This window comes from Mustelus asterias, chromosome 4 (genome assembly GCF_964213995.1).
Source record: "Mustelus asterias chromosome 4, sMusAst1.hap1.1, whole genome shotgun sequence".
Lineage (NCBI taxonomy): Eukaryota > Metazoa > Chordata > Chondrichthyes > Carcharhiniformes > Triakidae > Mustelus > Mustelus asterias.
The window spans coordinates 55,108,935-55,130,526 of record NC_135804.1 but is presented as its reverse complement, the minus strand read 5'-3'; positions in this window follow the sequence as shown (position 1 = coordinate 55,130,526).

Sequence of the window (21,592 nt, the reverse complement as noted above, 5' to 3'; positions counted from 1 at the left end):
CCCTCCCGCTTCCCCCCCCTCCCGCTTCCCTCCCCCCTCCCGCTTCCCCCCCCTCCCGCTTCCCCCCCCCCTCCCGCTTCCCCCCCCTCCCGCTTCTCCCCCCCCGCTTCCCCCCCCTCCCGCTTCCCCCCCTCCCGCTTCCCCCCCCTCCCGCTTCCCCCCCCCTCCCGCTTCCCCCCCCCTCCCGCTTCCCCCCCCCTCCCGCTTCCCCCCCCCTCCCGCTTCCCCCCCCCTCCCGCTTCCCCCCCCCTCCCGCTTCCCCCCCCTCCCGCTTCCCCCCCCCTCCCGCTTCCCCCCCCTCCCGCTCCCCCCCCTCCCGCTTCCCCCCCTCTCTCCTCCCCCTCCCTCCCCCTCTCTCTCTTCCCCCCCCACCCCTCCCTCCTCCCCCTCTCTCTCCCCGCCTCTCTCTCCCTCCCTCCCCTCCCGCACACAGTTATTTCTCTGGTGGTGGTCCTTACTATGTTTTAGTATCCTGCTCAGTCGGCAAAACTCTCTCCTTAGTCTTCAAAACATAGCAGAATCAATTGAGTGCATGATTTACATCATAATGTGAAATGAGGTTGTGACACACCAGGCCCACTCAGCCTCTTTTCATCAGCCCAGAAATTCCATATTTTAAAATCAACTCACTTGTAAGCCCACTGATCAACAAGTATTTTGGAAAATAAGCAGCCAGTTTCTGAGCAGGTGAGAAGCAAGGCTCTCCATTTTATAAAGTAGCCTTCAGAGGGCATAAGACCACATACAACACAAACAGCAGTACAGACCTGACCACCGCCTGAGTTGCCAGGTGGATAGTCGACTCACTCTATATTCTCCAGTTCAGAGCCACATCAATAGAAAGTGTAATCAGAGTTACACATCTTGTGGTACTTAAAATAACAAACTCCAGTGTTTCACTCTCTCCTCATTCCCCCTGCACAGTCATCACTTTTGACTTTTTTATTATCTTAATTTTACTTTTGCAGAATGCAAGGGTATCTGCATAAATGAAGCACATAATCAAAAGAGCCCAGAAATGGAATTTCACTGTTTGACCATCTATTTACTTTAAGAAACAATCTTTCCTTTTTCATAAACAGACTTTATAATCTGTTGGAGAGTTTGTTCTAGTGACCATTTGTGACTGTTAGCAGAGGGGAATCACTCAGGAGTGCCAGAACCTTAGTTTTATAAAATATATTGTTCCTAATTCTAACTATTAGCTATACAGAGTGTTCAAAAAAATCTAGAATCTATAAACTACATTTAAAAAAAAATTACAGTTAGAATTCAAGACATCAGATAAACAAATGCAATAATCAAAAAAGTTAAAATACTTTATTTTTGTTAGACATTAGTATTGTTCTCTTGAATGTAAACTGCCAAGCAGGAGCCTTGCAAACGATGAATAATTTTCTGTAATGGAGATATGACCAGTCTATGAGCCTCACTGAATCCCACAAACATATTCTTTGATCTTGGGTGTCGCTTTTGTAATGTAAATCTCTAGATCACCTTTCTATTCTCATAACCTTGAAAGTGATAAGGAAGTATCATGTTGTAAGGTCCTTCTTAATTGTTGAAAATAACTGAAGTGTCATTTCCATTCTGAATACATTTGTAGATAAGTGCTGATCCATGATTAAGGGCCTCACCATCCCTGTAACCTCCTCCAGCTGTATAACCCTTCTAAATCTCTGAATTCCATTCATTTTGGCCTCTTTCATATTGCCAGTTTTAATCGCTTCCTTATTGGTGGCTGAGGCTTCAGCTACCTGGGTTCTAATCTCCCGCAGCAAACCTCTCCCATCCTTTCAGATGCTCTTGGAGCTCATTTTTATTATCAAGTTTTTGGTCACCTACCCCAATATTTCTTAAACCAAAAGAGAAAACGCTGGAAAATCTCAGCAGGTCTGGCAGCATCTGTAAGGAGAGAAAAGAGCTGGCGTTTCAAGTCCAGATGATTCTTTGTCAAACCTGCTGAGATTTTCCAGAGTTTTCTCTTTTGGTTTCAGATTCCAGCATCCGCTGTAATTTGCTTTTACCCAATGCTTCTTCTGTAGCTCAGTTTGACAGTGCTCATGTGAAGTGCCTCAGGATGTTTTACTGCACTGAAGGTGCTATTAGTATAAGATTTTGTTGTTGAGAGACTCTTAATCCATCAGTCAGTGATGGTGCAAGTACTATATGCTGTGACTGTCACACTCCTATATTAATACATGATTCATTACTGGGTATAAAGCACTTCTGTATTTTTAAAAATTCTTTCATGGGATGTGGATGTTATTGGTAAGACCAGCATTCTTTGCTCCCTAATTGCTTTTGGAAAGGTGATGATGAGCTTCCTTCTTGAACGCACAGTGCTGTAAGAAAGGAATTCCAAGAATTTAATCTAGCGATAGTGAAGGAACGGCGGTAAGTTCCAAGCCAGGATGGAATGCAGCTTGGAAGGGAACTTGCTGGTGGTGATGCTCCATTGCATCTGCTGCCTTTGTCCGAGATGGTAGAATCATTGGTGAGTCACAACAGTGTGTCTTGTAGATAGGAAATTCTCCTGCCACGGTGCATCAATGGTGAATGGGATGCTGATCAAGCGGATTGCTTTGTCCGGGATGGTGTCGAGCTTCTTGAATTTTGTTGGAGCCACATTTATCCAGGCAGGCACGTGGAGTGTATTCCATCATACTCCTGACTTGTGCCTTGTAGATGGTGGACAGGCTTTGGGGAGTCAGGATGTGAGTTAGTCACTGCAGAATTCCCAGTCTCTGACCTGCTCCTGGAGCCACAGTATTTATATGGTTGGCCCAGTTCAGTTTCTAGTCAATGGTAAACCCCAAGATGTTGACGGTAATGCCATTGAATGTCAAGAGGAGATGATTGAATTCTGTCTTGCAGGAGATGGTCATTGCCTGGCACTTGTGGAGCATGAATGTTATTTGGTTCTTTTCATCCCAAGCCTGAATGTTGTCAAGGTTTTGCTGCATATGGACACTGACTGCTTCCGTATCTGAGGGGTTGCATATGGAACTGAACATTGTGCAATCATCCTCACTTCTGACCTTATTGTATGATCATAAGAAATAGGAGCAGTTGTAGGCCATTTAGCCCATCTAACCTGACCCAGCGTGCACTGCTGCTTGTGGAATTTCAAAGACTAACGACCCTATGGGAAAAGAAATCTCTCCCCATCTCTGTCTTAAATTAGAGACCCCTTATTTGTCAATGGTGTTCCCAACTTCTAGATTCCCCCATGAGGGGAAACATTCTCTTAGCATCAACCCTGTCAATCCCTTTCAGAATCTTAAATATTTCAATAAGATCACCTCTTATTCTTCTAAACTCTAACGAGTATAGGCCCAACCTGTTTGAAGACAACCCCTTCATGCAGTCTAATGAACCTGCTCTGAACTGCCTTCAGTGTAAGCACAGTATATCCTTCCTTAAATAAGGAGTCCAAAACTGTACCCAGTACTCTCAGTGCAGCCTCATCAATGACCTGTACAGCTGTGTCAAGACTTCTCTATATTTACATTCCATTCCCCCTTGCCATAAAGGTTAATATACCTTGTGCTGCCTTAATTACTTGCTGTATCTGCATGCAGACTTTTTGTGATTCATGTGCAAGGTCACCCAGGGGTCCCTCTGTACCACAGCATTCTGCAATCTCCGTCCATTTAAATAGTAAACTCCTTTTCTAATATTTCTGCCAAAGTGGACAATTGCCTACGTTCTACTCCATCTGCCAAATTTTAGGCCACTCAATTGACCTACCTATATTCCATTGCAGACTCTTTGTATCCTCCTCACAACTTACTTTCCTACCTACCTTTGCATCGTTAGGCACTCCCTTCATTGAAGTCATTCATGTAGATCGTAACTAATTGAGACCCCTGCACTGATCTCTGCAGCACTCCACCAGTTACAGTTTGTCAACATAATGTTGCATTTATCCTGACTCTCTGCTTCCTATTAGCTAGCCAATCCTCTATCCATGCTAATATATCACCTCCAATACCTTGAGCTCTTATTTTGTACAGTTATGATGGAGGGAAGATCATTGATGAAGCAGCTGTAGATGGTTGGGCCTAGAATTCTGCACTGAAGAACTCTGGCAGATACGTATTTACAAATCATTTTAAGATATTAATTTCTTAAGTTCCAGTCCTTTGGGTTTTGATATGTGGCACATTCCGTGTATCTGTTATCGAAGATCCCTCACTGAGCTACGTTGAGTTGCTATTTTAATTGCAGCATTGATTTTGAGTTGGGCCTCTCTAAGTATAACTGGAGTTTTTGATTTGGCTAATCCAATTGGTTAATCTATTACAGGTTTTATCTCAAGGCTGCATTAAAACAGCAGAATCATTATGATGATGACTTCTTTACATGTGCTGAATGTTGTGAAATGCCGCACATATCTCTATCTGTGAACATACTTTAGCTTAATTTTAATAAACAAGAATAAAACTATTTGGAAGACCAATTAAAAGTTTGTCCCCTTGTCACACCATCTGTTGCATTTGGTATAGCACTTCATGCAATGTCCCATGTCACAGATGCAGTCGACTGGGTGTATTAATATCTCCGCAGTGTGGCTGGTTTATTGAGATTAATTGTGAAGTTTGTATTCATGCTGTTCTTCATTGATGACGATGTCAGCTTTGAGTAGGAACACAGGACAGAATTTGCTTTGCTGAGCTGGCTATCCAGAGTAATGATGTCGTGTGCACTGGCACACTGCCAGCCCTGTCCACACAGCTGTTAACCCCATGAGGATTCAGCACTCTCTCACATTTTGTATTGCTTATGCTAATCATTCACGAGAATGGCCAAAGTTAATTGTCTGCATTTCAGGAAGAGGGGAGGTATTGAATGGAGTGATTGGGGCGTTTATCAGCTCCGGATCACACAGCATTTGATCAGACTAAAAAACCAATGATTGTGATGGGTCAAGTGGTCTTTCACTTAATATTCTTAATTTACTTGTGGCCTTTATCAATAAAAGTTTGGGTGGGTTCAGTCAACCACCTTACAAATAATGTTCTGACTCACTCCAACTATTCAAAATATTGTATCTGTTCCTTCTGGCTCAACACACACCCAAACAACATGGAAGATGTTGCAAACCTTTCACTGAATCAAAGTATCCTCATTAATCTTTAAAGTATGGAGTTTATTCCAATGCTTTGCCATCATAATTTGTGAGCCTGGAATTTGAAGCATTCCTTGGATGTGGGTAATGCTGGCAATTGACTGCCCATCTCTAGTTTCCCTCAGAAGGCAATGGTGAGATTACTTCTTAAACTGTTACGTCCTTGTGCAGATGGTGTTTCCATAATGGTGTTAAGTAGGAAATTCCAGAATTTTGACCCAGTGACTATGAATAAATGAATAGTTCCCCAAGGCTGAGTGGTCTGTGATTTGGTGGGGAACGTAACCCGTTCACTTACCCTTTTTAATATGGGTTGGGGGGATGGGGAGAGAAGTTGCTGGAGGGAGGAAAGAATTTGGACTGAAGTTCCAGCCGTGAACAGAGGAGGGGGGAGTCCAGGATAAAGGTGACCTAAAGTTTCCACATGAGTCTTGGAGTGGCACCTGGTGCGCAAGGCCACCTATAAGAAAGTTTCAAAACTTAAAATCAAAAAAGAAAATGCTGGAAAACTCAGCAGGTTTGGTAGCATCTCTGGAGAGGGAAATGGTTGACGGTTTCGAGTTTGTGTGACTTATCTCCCTGGGTCTCCTCTGATACATGATCCCCCTCTCATCAAGTCAGGTTTGACAGGGACTCGGTCACTACTCCCAAGTTCAGGTGCTCGCCTTGTATTGAAGTTGGACCCCAATCATGTAAGTTTAAATTGGATTCCTTTTCTGTTGGTGTCCTGCTCACTTACTGAACCTGCTCACTTACTGAAAAGGACAAGTTAAGATTGAGATATGGTGGAAAGGCAGTGGGATCAGAGGGACTGGCTTAAGGTGTTATTGTTCAATTCCCCATCCTTGGAAGAAGCGGTTGGGCCTTTTCCTGTTTAAATTGAATTCTGACCTTTAACTGGAAGGGAGAGTGGCAGAAACCCCAGATGGGGAATTTATTTTTTTACAGAATTTCTCCAAGGTTTAATTGCAGGTCTCCAGTCAAGCAACCATGGGGTAGCCCCACGGCATTTTAGGAGTATTGTGTGGGAGAGCTTTTCTGTGAGTCTATTTGGTGCTGAGCTGGCAGTATTTGTTGGGGGCAGTGGAGAGGGAGCTTTATCTTGTATCCAGCCAGGATCGCTATAATCTGTCAGGCTCAATGCTGACTTTGGACTTTAAGGTTTGTGTACATCAGTGAAGAGTTTGGCATGAAATGGAAGTTTGTATTGGAAACTATTTTACTTTGCTGCTCTCATTAGGGCCCCACTTTGTGAAAAGGTGACAGTCTTATTGGATAGTTTTTTAAAAAACAATTAAATATCAAAAAATAGAGGGGCCAGATGGCATATTTTGCATGTAAAACGAATTTCCATACAGTTAAATTAATCTGATATACGGAGATAGTGGGAAGTGCCATTTAAGTGACTTCTTTCCCCAGATATGAGTTTGAGGGGAGTTTTTTTGTTTCCATGTGTTGGTTATGTTAGGTGAAATACGGTAACATTGGCTGAGACCCACTATGTTTGAGGTCCTCTGCCCACTGTTGGTTGGGCAAAGCTGAAACGCAGCGTTTGCTTGTAATTCTTCGTGGCCTGACTGTTGTGTGAAGTGTTTGCAGTGTTGGGAGCATGTACATGGATGGAGCCATTGTTCTGGACGAGTGACTGTGCAGGAGAGGGGATGGATGGTTTGCTCTTGTCATACTGGGGTCAGGTGGTGTGTAAAGCGGGTCAGTGTCAGGTGGCATTGTATTTGGGATCAGTGTTTGGTGGTGTTATCCTGGAGGTCAGTGTCAGATGATGTTGCACCGCTGGTGCCGCGGTCAGGGTCAGACGCTGATGCATTGGGACAGTTTTTGGAGCGAGCTGAGAGTTTGGATGTGATGAACGCAGCGAGGCGCAGTCAGTGCTCTGGGTCATGGATGGATACAGCAGTAACGTGCCCGCTTTCCTCACCAAGCTGTGGACTCTGGTGGAGGATCCCGAGACCAACGACCTGATCTGCTGGAGTGAGGTGAGTCCCTGAGACCCCAGGTCGGGAGAGAGGGGGGATTGCAGTCTGGGGGCTGCTCAGTGGAGCCAGTGTGTGGGAGAGATCCGGGATCCCCATCCCAACAGCAACAAGTCTTAGCAGAGCAGGGAGGCAACGGGTGTGAATGTTAGCACAATTTGGACATACAACCCAGCCCGTCAAATGTTCCATTTTAAATCACTGGACCGATTTCTAATTTAAAAACCCTAGTTTACTTTCAAAAGGCGAATTATTTTTTAACCCGCTGAGAATTTTTTTTATTGGAGAAAATGACATAGAAATCCACGTTTCAGTTTGGCTGTAGGGTCTCTGGCCGATTGGATAAGGTTCTCGCTTGGTCCCTTGTCCCGGGCAGTTTGCCAGTCTGGGTTGTATCGACTTTGAGCACCCACTTAATAATAACCCCTGTTCTCATGTGCTGTGGGGTTGTGCTAGTGCCCTGTCCTTCTCACAAATTAAAAGTCAATCCAACCATTCTCATTTCAACCTCTAGCCCTGGATTCAAGAACAAGGAACCAGCAATTCCTGAAATCATGTCATAGGGGATCCAGCAGATCCCAAGAACCATCGTATAACCACTCCCAAAATCCACCGTGTGACTCAGCTCACTACCCCAAAGCAAATCTTGTCATATCATTAAGATAAAATCCAGTAAGTCACAAAACAATATACACCTTTCCACAAACATCCCCTTTCACTCTGCAATTTCAAATCACTCCATCAAAAAAAAGGGTAACCTTTATCCCCAGTATACTGTCAGCAACAGGGCCTGGTCCAAAACTCTAAAGCCTGGTGTGTGAAGAACACACACGGCAGGGCAGGCCAAAGATTACGGGCGATTCTCTCTATCCCTGCCTTAATTGCCAACAGATTACCTGCATTATTATAGTGGTTAGACTTCAAGAGTACTTACATTGGCTGTGACATGCTTTGGGATGTACTGAGGATGTGACAGATGCTATACAAATGAAAAATTTTGAGCCTCTCCCACATACCCCCCCCCCCCCCCACCCCCCTCTTAGCATTGATAGCATTGACTGTTCCCCACAGTTCCACTTTGGTGATTCCAGCTGCCTCAACTCTCGTGTTGGCACCTGGGTCCCAGTTCCTTCCCTGACCCTCCTACATCCCTAGAGCAAGACATCACCGACTTGGCTCCATCCTCTCAGTATTGGCAAGCTAACCACCTGACCAAAATGACAATGATGCTTGGATACAGAGTGATGAGAGTTATTCCTCTGCCTCGAACAATAGATTCCTTCAAATCGGAAAAGTACCCAATTTGAAATGGATCAAGAACTGCAAAAATGAAGAAGGGAAGAAGACTGAAATAGATCCCAAACTCTTGCAGTATGATCAGCTTTCACCTTGCTCCTACAGTTTCAGATATTCAGGCTTTGCATCTTTTTTATATTAATCAGGGGATGTGGACATCACAGGTAGGCCGGCATTTATTGTCCACTCCCAGTTGCCCATGAGAAGGTGATGATGTGACATCTTCTAGACTGGCTGCTGTCTGTATGGTGGAAGTACTCCAGTTCAGTTCATTCATTCCATCTCTCTCTCTCTTTCTCCCTATCTCTATCTGTCTCCTCTCTCTTTCTCCCTATCTCTATCTGTCTCCTCTCTCTATCTCTCTCTCTCTCCAACCCTCTCCTTTCTTTCCCAATTTTGTTAGTCAGGAGTTCCACGATTTTGACTCAGCATCAACGAAGGAACAGTGATCAATGCATGTCCTTGTCAGAATAGAGTCATGGGGGTTTACGGCATGGAAACAGGCCCTTCGGCCCAACTTGTCCATGCCACCCTTATTTTTTTTCAAAAACCCCTAAGCTAATCCCAATTGCCCGCATTTGGCCCAAATCCCTCTATACCCATCGTACCCATGTAACTATTGAAATGCTTTTTAAAAGATAAAATGGTACCCGCTCTACTACTACCTCTGGCAGCTTGTACCAGACACTCACCACCCTCTGTGTTAAAAATTTGCCCCTCTGGACACTTTTGTATCTCTCACCTTAAACCTATGCCCTCTAGTTTTAGACTCCCCTACCTTTGGGAAAAGATATTGACTATCTACCTTGTCTATGCCCCTTGTAATGTTGCATAACTGGCGGGAGCTTGGATGTGATGGTTACCTCCTGCACCAGCTGCCTGTTTCCTTTCAGGTGGTGGCAGTTGTGTGTTTGGGAAATGCTGTTGAAATGCTGCTGAGTGTCCTATAGACAAAATACATTGTGACCACACTGAGCTGGTGGTGGAGAGAGTGAATCTTTAGCCTGGTGGATGATCTGATCAACTTGGATGGCTTTAAACTCCTTGAGTGTTATTGGGGCTGCACCCATCCATGCAAGTGGAGGGTTTTCCATCACTCCTGACTTGATGCCTTGTAGGTGGTGGAGAGGCTTGAGGGTGTCAGAAGATGAACCACTTGGAAGAATGCATCTGCAGCGAGAATGGGTCAAGCCTGTGATTTAACTGTTCATTTTCATGCATGGAGGATGTCATTGGTTGAATTCCTGGCCAGTTTTCAGCTAATCAGAAGCCAGTTCTCGAGGTGAAATAAGAGGTTGAGAAACAAATTTAGTTTTTCAAAAAATGGAAATGTTGTCTATAGTTTTTGGGTAGTTCTTGGTTTGTTTCCATAATGGGTCACCACGCTGTAAGAATTGTGCATTGTAAGAGGTTCTTTGAAATATTTCCATGGGATCAAACAATAAATAAAGGTAACTTTTCTAATATTGTTTGTTACAAAAAGTGGAGGATAAACAATGTGGTAGATAGTGTGACATTACTTGTATACAGTAATTCTAGAGAAGAAAATTGGAATTTTTGTGTGTCTCTCACAATCTCTAATTCTTTCTCAGTGTTTCACTCTTCCCATCTCTCCTTTTGCATGCGTCTTGTCCACTTTCTCTCATTGTTGCCCTGGTCTCCTTTTTATTAAATATTCCTGATAATTTTATAGCCCCTCTACAGCCTGGATTTTCATGGCATTGGAGAGCCTCCATGGAAGTGTAAAGATGGTGGCTGGGACGCGAGTGCTGGATTTCCAACCCAATTCCCAGCACTCCCAATTTTCGCCAGCATTGGTTAAGGGTGCGGGCTAGTGTGGGCCACAAGCCCGCATCCCTGCACTCCGACCTGGCCAGTTCCATAGTGGGCATGGATAGGCATCCCCTAGTCCCCTGCAGATATGTCATAAAACATAGTCTGGATCAGGGAATCTTTTGAAAGCTAAAATTCAAAAGGTCTTACCCAAACCCCTCATGTCAAGCTAATGTCCCTCCTCATCCACCCGCCCCCCCCCCCCCCCCCCCCCCCCCCCCCCCCCCACCCCGGCCCTTCATACCCTCCATGCCAAACACCACTACTCCATCCGCACCCGTGGCCCCTTACACCCTCCATTCCAAGCTATGACCCACCACCTGCTCCCCCAATAGCCCCTCATACCATCCATGCCCATCTATGACACTACCATATCTATTCACCACTCTGTACAGAAGCAATAAACTCTATGGTAAAAGTAGGATGTATGAGAAAGTTTAATTAAACAGTAATTCATTCACAAATATCTACTTTCTTAAACTCTTTTTATCAATCAATCAGACCCTTTAAAGCATGAATATCAGCAACTGCAAGAAATTGAAACATCTTTATCTTGTGTAAATAAACATCATACAGTTGACAGAATAGATCATAGAACAAGAGGTCAATCAAACAATGTTTTCCCTGGGATGCAGATATTTCAACAGTCTAATGGATGCCTGGGCACTTAGCCAAAAATGCAAAATGAGGTTTTTGCTATCGATACTTAAAATGGTCTGGATATTTAACATTTATAAAGCTTGTTTACACCTCATCGTTGTTGCAGTAAGATTCAGCCATGATTGAATGACGGAGCAAACTTGATAGGCCGAATAGTCTAATTCTGCTCCTATATCTTATGGTCTTTGATAAGAGGGGCATGAGATCATGAGGAACATGGATGCTGCCTCCAAACTCTTTCTGGTGTTGGCAGGCCTGACCCTTGATATCTCCCCCGCCCACCCCCCCCCCCCCCCCCCCCCCCCCCCCCCAAAAACCTGGAATGAAGATCCTGCGTTCACTGGCACTTTCCCTGAGATGAATCAGCCTCTGCACTTGGTGTGCCTCCCTCGAGGATGAACGTCCAACCCTACATGCCTGGTTTGCACATTTCCTATTTTCATCTCTTTCTGCTATTTTTCTTTTTTCTGATTATTCCTTCCCCCGCGCCCCCCCCCCCCCCCCCCCAACCTTCAGAAGCTTTTTAAAACGTATAAACAGATTGCAAGAATCCCAAATAGATTTTTTAAAAAATGCTGCAAGAAAATATTTAAAAGAGAGCTAAAGTTGGGTTAGGACTGTTCTGGCCTGGCAGTCTATGGCAGTACCGAGGAAAAGCGGCATTGACACAAGTGCCTCCCTCCAAATCAGACTTTTAAGATGTTCAGATGGATATTACAGGTTTTATCGGACCCTTTTACATACAGAAAGCAGATAGTTTTTGTGTTAATCCAGCCAGTTTTCCCTTCTCATCCCATCTATAAACAGAGTAACTGGTCGTTCATGACATGGCTGATTCAGAATAGTTGCTTAATTTGCCTACATAACAAGACATAATTTCATAGCGTAATTCATTGTGTCAGTGTTTCAGATATGATAGGGTAAATGCAAGTGGTAGTACTGGGGGGCCCAAAGGAGGTGAACCCAGGCAAGTTTACTTAAAGTGAATATAAGTTTATTTAGTAGCATCACAAGTAGGCTCACTGCAATGAAGTTACTGTGAAAATCCCCCAGTTGCCACACTCCAGCGCCTGTTCGGGTACACTGAGGAAGAATTTTAGCATGGCTAATGCACTCAACTAGCATGTCTTTCGGACTTGTGGCAGGAAACTGGAGCACCCGGAGGAAACCCACGCAGACATGGGGAGAACGTGCAAACTCTGGGTACTTGGTGCTGTGAGGCAGCAGTGCTAACCACTGAGCCACCATACTGCCCATCTTTGGATATCTAAGGGGGGGGGGGCAGGGGGCCCATCTAAGGGAGGGGGGGCAGGGGGTGGAACTGGGTGAAAAATACCTTTTTTAAAAAGGTTACAATGGTTCTTGCATATTTTTAACCCGTGCAATGTTTCACTTGATTCCACACTTGCTACTTTCACTTCCCAAAATAGTTCATTCATAAAATGGAGCTCTTTCTTTGCACATGATCAACTTTCCAAAGGTGGTTCTATCTTGAGTCATAGAGGTTTACAGCATGGAAACAGGTCCTTCGGCCCAACTTGTCCATGCCGCCCTTATTTTTTTTTAAAAACCCCTAAGCTAATCCCAATTGCCCACATTTGGCCCGTATCCCTCTGTACCCATCATACCCATGTAACTATCTAAATGCTTTTTAAAAGATAAAATGGTACCCGCCTTTACTACTACCTCTGGCAGCTTGTTCCAGACAGTCACCACCCTCTGTGTGAAAAAATTGCCCCTCTGGACACTTCTGTATCTCTCCCCTCACCTTAATCTACCTTTGGGAAAAGATAATGACCATCTACCTTGTCTATGCCCCTCATTATTTTATAGACCTCTATAAGGTCACCCCTCAGCCTCCTACGCTCCAGAGGGAAAAGTCCCAGTCTATTCAGCCTCCTTATAACTCAAGTCTACGGTCATTATTTGCAGTAAAAACCATAAATGTCCTTTCGCAAATCAAATCTCAAACACACATTGTGATAGATGAATACAATTAATTCAAACTATCCACGCACAGTTAAAAGATTGTGTTGTATGCTTGGGAGGGTAACCACTGGACATGCATGTAATAAAGCCTGATTGTCTAGTGATCACCATTGAGCTTTGGAGCTAACACTTAGTTATGTGAACTGTCTGTCTGATGGTAGAGGGAAATGGGTGCTTTACTCTCTATCTAAGTAACTATACCTTAGAGTTTAAGATGCTAAAAATGGCCAAAGAGTGGTCAGGTGTCCAATTCCCAGCACTGACTGAACAAGCATAATGCCACACAAATGGAAAACCATGTAGTGGGCATCAGTTGTTTTGATTATGGGACAATAGTTTGGCATGGTTAAAGTTTATTTATTAGTCACAAGTAGGCTTATATTAACACGGCAATGAAGTTACTGTGAAAATCCCTGAGGCGCCACACTCCAGCGCCTGTTCAGTTACACTAAGGAAGAATTTAGCATGGCCAATCCACCTAAGCTGCACATCTTTGGATTGTGGGAGCAAACCGGAGCACCCGGAGGAAACCCCTACGACAGTTGGATAACGTGCAGACTCCACACAGACAGTGACCCAAGCCGGAAATCGAACCCGGGTCCCTGGCGCTGTGAAGCAGCAGTGCTAACCACTGTGCCAAGGTAAGGAATGGATTATAGTTTATGTTCCAAAGCAAAACAGAAAATTATGTCAACTAAACTGACTCTTATAAAAACTAGCTCTTTATAGCAAGTTTGAAGGGCTGAATGGCCTACTCCTGCTCCCAAGTCCTCTGTTTCCACGTCGACTCTCGGCGGTATCTCTGGCATTTCCCTGTATTCAGTGTGAACAGTGAATTGTAGAGTATGAGGCGTATGACTGAGATTCAATGCATGACACCTGCAGTGGAACAAACCATTGAAAGTCAAATGCATTTAAAGGTACGTTTTCAGAATTGGAAATGACTGAAATTTATTATAATAAGGGACTGTTTCGTTTCAGAATTTTATCCTCAATAAAGGAGCTGCAAACCATGGTTGAAAATCAGATATTTGATGCCCAAACCCTGGCTTTAACCAGTCTGAAAATATTTTACTTCTGAAACATAAAGAAAATGTTTTCATTGAGCTGATTTATTCCTAAAAGTTCCAGGACCACAATAAAGAAGTGATTATCCAAGCAGTCAGGCTAGCCTATTCTGCATTCAGTAAAGGTCACAGTAACACGTCTAATGGATTGCAGTCTGCTGCCAGCCAAGGTTCCAGTGATTTCATCCAAAATCAAATGATTGACTCTTGCAACATCCAACTTTAGTTACGGGTTACTGGGGAAGAGTTTTGAGTGATGAGAGACTAATCCATTGAACGAAATACTGACCAGTCATGATTTAACATGGGAAAAGCTGACTAAAGTTGCAAGCAATTGTGGTGGGCACTTTTTTTTTTAACCGCCTCATTGAGTTTCATCTTGCTGATGTTAACACTTCAACCCATGTCACTAAAACTAATCTCCCACCCTCTCAAAAGTGAAGTTCTTTCCAACTGGGCAGTTAACCATACAGTTTTAAATAAAAGTATTTGTAAGCAAGGTGTTACGAAACCCCGTTCATGTTATGTGTGAGAATGTCCCAACCTAAAACTAGTTTCCCGTGGTGTATTAGCGAGAAACATTGGCAGAAACAGTCAGAACTCTGAGTTTACTTGCATTAAACAACAAATAAAAAGTATTTATTAAAGTAGGAGAAAGAAAATAAAACACTACAAGGAACAACCTTTTAATTCAGCAAGTTAACAATAAGCACTTAGTCCCTCAAAGACTGAAAACCTGAAAGTATCTGTTTCCCCCATAACCCTAAACTCTGCTGAGACTCCCGTTTCCCAAATAACAGACATATTGGTCAATTCTAGCCGGTCATTACCAAACCGGACAGCTTAAATGACCAGGATTGGGAATGGTCTTTGTCTCAATGAAAAGAACGATCTTTTATGCAAACTGGAGTAGTCGGTGCCGGTTAGGGAGCGGTCGATGCCGGTTAGGGAGCGGTCGATGCCGGTTAGGGAGCGGTCGATGCCGGTTAGGGAGCGGTCGATGCCGGTTAGGGAGCGGTCGATGTCGGTTAGGGAGCGGTCGATGCCGGTTAGGGAGCGGTCAGTGCCGGTTAGGGAGCGGTCGATGCCGGTTAGGGAGCGGTCGATGCCGGTTAGGGAGCGGTCGATGCCGGTTAGGGAGCGGTCGATGCCGGTTAGGGAGCGGTCGATGCCGGTTAGGGAGCGGTCGGTGCCGGTTAGGGAGCGGTCGGTGCCGGTTAGGGAGCGGTCGGTGCCGGTTAGGGAGCGGTCAGTGCCGGTTAGGGAGCGGTCGATGCCGGTTAGGGAGCGGTCGATGCCGGTTAGGGAGCGGTCGATGCCGGTTAGGGAGCGGTCAGTGCCGGTTAGGGAGCGGTCGATGCCGGTTAGGGAGCGGTCGATGCCGGTTAGGGAGCGGTCAGTGCCGGTTAGAGAACGGTCGATGCCGGTTAGGGAGCGGTCGATGCCGGTCAGGGAATGGTCGGTGCGGGTCAGGGGGCGGCCGTTCCGGTTTGGGGGGCGGCCGGTGCGGGTCAGGGGGCGGCCGGTGTGGGTCAGGGGGCGACCGGTGCTGGCCAGGGGTCGGTCGGTGCCGGTCATGGGGGGGGGGGTCGGTGCCGGTCAGGGGGTGGTCGGTGCCAGTCAGGGGGCGGTCAGCGCCAGTTAGGGAGTGATTGATGCTGTTTAGCGGGCAGTTGGTGCTGATTAAGGAATGATTGATGCTGTTGAGGGGGCGGCCGGTGCCGGTCAGGGAATGAGTGATTTAGGTCAGGGAGTCGTCAGTGCCAGTTAGGAAGCGGTCAATGCCGATTAGGTGGCGGTTGGTGCCGGTTAGAGAGCGGTTGGTGCCGGTTAGAGAGCGGTTGGTGCCGGTTAGAGAGCGGTTGGTGCCGGTTAGAGAGCGGTTGGTGCCGGTTAGAGAGCGGTTGGTGCCGGTTAGAGAGCGGTTGGTGCCGGTTAGAGAGCGGTTGGTGCCGGTTAGAGAGCGGTTGGTGCCGGTTAGAGAGCGGTTGGTGCCGGTTAGAGAGCGGTTGGTGCCGGTTAGAGAGCGGTTGGTGCCGGTTAGAGAGCGGTTGGTGCCGGTTAGAGAGCGGTTGGTGCCGGTTAGAGAGCGGTTGGTGCCGGTTAGAGAGCGGTTGGTGCCGGTTAGAGAGCGGTTGGTGCCGGTTAGAGAGCGGTTGGTGCCGGTTAGAGAGCGGTTGGTGCCGGTTAGAGAGCGGTTGGTGCCGGTTAGAGAGCGGTTGGTGCCGGTTAGAGAGCGGTTGGTGCCGGTTAGAGAGCGGTTGGTGCCGGTTAGAGAGCGGTTGGTGCCGGTTAGAGAGCGGTTGGTGCCGGTTAGAGAGCGGTTGGTGCCGGTTAGAGAGCGGTTGGTGCCGGTTAGAGAGCGGTTGGTGCCGGTTAGAGAGCGGTTGGTGCCGGTTAGAGAGCGGTTGGTGCCGGTTGGGAAGTGGTCAGTGCCGGTTAGGGAGCGGTCGATGCCGGTCAGGGAGCGGTCAGTGCCGGTCAGGGAGCGGTCGATGCCGGTTAGGGAGCGGTCGATGCTGGTTAGGGAGCGGTTTATCAATAAATCTGAAAACAAAGAAGGACTTGCATTTTTGCAGCACTTTAATAATTTCAGCACATCTCAAAGCTCTTTACAATGAATGAAGGAACTTTGAACTGTTAAGACCACCCCCCCCCCCACCCCCACCCCCACCCCCATCCCACCAGTAAAATCATCAGATTTTATTTTTATGATATTGGTTGAGGGTTAAACGTGGTTCAGGGTACTGGGAAAACCTCCTCTCTCCTTTGGATAGGTCCATGAAATTGTTTAGTCCACATGAGAGGAGAGAAGGAACCTTGATTTAACATCTCAACTTAAAGATGGCATCTCCGGCAGTGCAGTACTCCCTCAGTACTGCACAAAAATATCAGCCTCTAGTTTGTGCTCATATCTCTGGAGTAGAACTTGGAACTGATAAGTGTCTGACTCGGGGTGGGATTACTACCACTGTAGGGTTTCTATGATTTCTATGAACTAAGGTCTGGCTGAAAATCATACTTGCAGGATGCTGCAATGTGGCAAATAATTTACACCAATCATGATCTCCACTGGAGTGAGTGGTCAGTGACATCCTCGGGATTGGGGAGTGCTCCCCTGCAGTATAACCCGGGCAATTTCCCTTAACTTGTTGACTAACCTCACATTACACACGTCCTACAGCACAGAAAGGCCCTTCGGCCCATCACGTCTGCACCAGTCAGAAACAACCACTTAACTATTCTAATTCTATGTTCCAGCACTTGGCCCATAGCCTTGTATGCCTTGGCATTGCAAGTGCATTTCTAAATAGTTATTAAATGTTATGAGGGTCTCTGCCTCCACCACCCTGTCAGGCCGTAAATTCCCAACTGGGTGAAAAGGTTTTTCCTCACTCCCCCTCGGAACCCCCTGCCCTTTACCTTAAATCTATGCCCTCTGGTCATTGATCCCTCCACCAAGGGGAAATGTTCCTATCTATCAATGCCCCTCATAATTTTCTAGATCTCAATCATGTACCCTCAGTCTCCCTTGTTCCAAGGAAAGCAACCCCAGTCTATCCAATCTCTCTTCATAACTAAAACTCTCCAGCCCAGGCCACATCCTGATAAATCTCCTCTGCATCCTTTCCAGCGCTATCACATTCCTCCTATAACGTGGATTCCAGAACTGCACACACTAACGCTAGCTGTGGCCTAACCAAAGTTTTATACAGTTCCAGCATAACCTCCCTGCTCTTAAACTCTATGCCTCGGCTAATAAAGGCAAATATCCCATACAACTTCTTAACTGCTTTATCCACTTATCCCAATACCTTAAGAGACCAGTATACATGCATACCAATGTCCCTCTGATCCTTGGTGCTTCCCGGGATCCTGCCGTTCATCATCTATTCCCATGTCTGTTTGTCCTGCCAAAGTGCATCGCCTCACACTTATCTGGATTGAATTCCATTTGCCACTGATCAGCCCATCTGACCAGCCCGTCTATATCATCCTGTAATCTGAGGCTATCCTCCTCACTATTTACCACCTCACCAATTTTCATATCACCCGCAAACGTACTGATCATCCCTCCCTAAATCATTTGCATAAACCTCAAACAGCAAGGGCCCCAACACTAATGTCCCCACTGGACACAGGCTTCTGTTCAGAAAAACACCCTCAACCATCACCCTCTGCTTCCTGCTAACTCTGGATCCAATTTTCCAAAGTTTCTCGGATCCCATGGGCTCTTACCTTCGCTATCAGTCTCACATGTGGGACCTGCAGTGAGTATTCTAACCTCACTGACTAAACAGCACTTCTGTATAGTTACATATTAAGTCACTCTTATGCAAGAACTCTATAGTTGTGTAGTGACGATTCCTCCCTTATCGCTCCAAGTTACACAGTAAGCAACCCTTACCCTGCTGAACAAACGGAATTTCTTTATATTTATACTGAACAGGCAATAAATCTTGCCTTGCTGAATGAAGGGTTGCTCTGCCCAGTGTCTAAGAGAATCATTCTTACTCAGCTCCCAGCTCCCCACCCCTCCTGTCCCAATTAGTGGCAGATTTTCAGCTGCTTCGGTCCTAATCTCTGAAACTTCCTGCTCGAACCTTTCCATCTTTTCAAAACCTCAAAACCTATTTCCAACCAACCTTTCACTCATGCCTCCTAATCTCTCCCTTCCTTGCTTAGCATCTGTTTCCTTTTTCCTATTTGTCAAGTTGCCTCAGTCATTTCTTTACACTAATGACACCCAGGGTGGGATTCTCTGATCTTGCCCATACCGCCCCACTGCAAATGAGAGCGAGAGTTTGGAGTCCCAGCCAAAACTCCATTGACTGCAGCGGCACCAGGGAATCTCAGCCGCGAAGGAGGAGGAAAGTTTACGGCACTAATAAATGAGTTTTATTTTTAAAAGTGGGATTTGGGTGTAACACAATATTTATTTCCTATTACGTTGTCATTCTGAACACATGAAGAGTCAACCCCGTTGTAGAAATGTGAAGTTTACACTTTAGTAGGATTCATATTATTTTCAAAAGATGAAGAGACTGGGGAAATGTTGATATTTAGGTGGACCTGGGTGTCCTTGTACATGAATCGCAACATTCTTTTGCAGCTATAGCAAACAATTAGGAAAGTAAATCATAGAATCCCTACATGCTGTGTGATACAGTGCAGAAGGAGGCCATTCGGCCCATCGGGTTTGCACCAACTCTCTGGGCGGCACGGTAGCACAGTGGGCGGCACGGTAGCACAGTGGGCGGCACGGTAGCACAGTGGTTAGCACTGCTGCTTCACAGCTCCAGGGTCCCGGGTTCGATTCCCGGCTCGGGTCACTGTCTGTGTGGAGTTTGCACATTCTCCTCGTGTCTGCGTGGGTTTCCTCCGGGTGCTCCGGTTTCCTCCCACAGTCCAAAGATGTGCGGGTTAGGTTGATTGGCCAGGTTAAACAATTGCCCCTTCGAGTCCTGGGATGTGTAGGTTAGAGGGATTAGCGGGGAAAATATGTGGGGGTAGGGCCTGGGTGGGATTGTGGTCGGTGCAGACTCGATGGGCCGAATGGCCTCCTTCTGTACTGTAGGGTTTCTATGATTTCTATGATTTCTATGACAGAGTATCTTACCCAGGTCCTCTTCCCTGCCTATCCCCGAAACCCCACACACTTATCATAGTTAATCTATTTAATCTATGCATCTTTGGACAGTAAGGGGTATTATAGCATAGCCAATCCACCTAACTTACACATCTTTGGGAGGAAACTGGAGCACCCGGAGGAAACCCACGCAGACACAGGGAGAACATGCAAACTCCATACAGTCATCCGAGGCCGGAAACAAACCCAGGTCCCTGCCGCTGTGAGGCAGCAGTGCTGACCATTACTAACTAATCATATGTTATATTTTGTTATAAAGGGATTGGAGTATAGGATTAAAGAAGTCTTACTGCAATTGCGTAGCAGTTTTGTGAGACCACACCTGGGATACCGAATATAATTTTGACCTCCTTATCTAAAGAAAGATATATTTGCCTTTGTGGGGAGTGACCTCTGAGCTGCGATTGAGTAGACCAAGCCCCTATTGACTAGAGTTTAGGGGAATGAAGAAGCTTGACATGGTGGATCCTGGGAGGATGTTTCTGCTGGCTGGATCGTTGTCAAAAGCCTCAGGGCAAGGCGTCAGCCATTGAACACTGAAGAGAAATTTCTACACTCAAAATCTTTGGAATTCCTCACCCCAGAAAGCTGTGGATTATCAATCATTGAGTGTGTTCAGGACAGAGATTGATAGATTTTTGGACAGTAAGGGAATCAAGGGAAAGGAAGGTAGAATGGGAAGCCAGATATTTGATAGATCAGCCATGATCTTATTAAAATAAAAACAGAAAATGCTGGATAAGCTCAGCAGGCCTGGCAGCTTCTGTGTTGAGGGAAACAGGATTAAAGTTTCAAGTCCATACGACCCTTCTACAGAACTGTTTCTCTCTCCGCAGATGCTGCCAGACCTGCTGAGTTTATCCAGCATGTTCTGTTTTTATTTCAGATTTCCAGCATCCACACACAGTATTTTGCTTTGATATGATCTTATTGAATGCTGGAGCAGGTTCAAAAGGCAGAGTGGCTTAGTCCTGTCCCTAATTCTTTTCTTATCTACATGGGTCTGGAGTTTTGTGTAGGCTGGACGAGGTGAGGGAACTCGGAATGATACTAGTCGAACTATTTGTATTTTGACAACAATCCAGCAGCTTTAATGGTTATATTCTGTTCTGATGCCCACCCATCCATCGCTGCATTTACTGAATTCACAGTGAAAACAAGATGCTGTGCTAATGGAGTGGTGTTGTTTCGTGAGAAACCCACTCGCATTGTTCTCTGCTTCTCTCCAGAAGGCAGTGACTTTGTGCTGGGGTGTGGCTTTGCAGTATTTTATTCATCTTCACGTTTGAGTGTTGGCAGCCTATTTTACTGTGAGGTCACCATCACAGATCGACCTTGGCCACAGGATCTAGATTCATGCTTTATGTAACGTGGGGTGTCTGGATAGCGGTCAGGACTGAGAACCCTGTCTGTGACTTTCCACTCCCCTTCCTGAACCTGTAGATACGGAGGCAAAGGTTATTGGCCTGGCCACTCCTTTCGCTAACAGCGCAGATCAGGGATCAAATCTGGAAACCTCAGCCTCAGTATTAAATTGTTTATCCACTTGAGCATTCACTGAGCATTATTAGGGGATGTTTTATACACGCAGATTGTTTCATTATTTGTCTAAATTCTTCGGCTGTTCATGCTGGCAGGATTCTCCAGTCCCTCCGGCAGCCCACCCCTGCCTGCGGGTTTCCCGCTGGTGTGGGGTGACATCAATGGGAATTCCCATTGAAGCTGTGGGACCAGAGAATCACGCCACTAGCAAACAACGCGCCACCTCCCACCAGCGGGAAACACACGACTGGGAGGCTGGAGGATCTCGCCCAATATCTGCATTTATTGACCATATGCTATTTATTATAATTTACACTGATCTCCAAAATGTTAATATTCTGCAATACATAATTTATATTGTTTGTTAGTTTTATATGTAAAAATATATATAATATAGTTTGAGCAGCGCTTGTCTACAGAAAAACTTCCC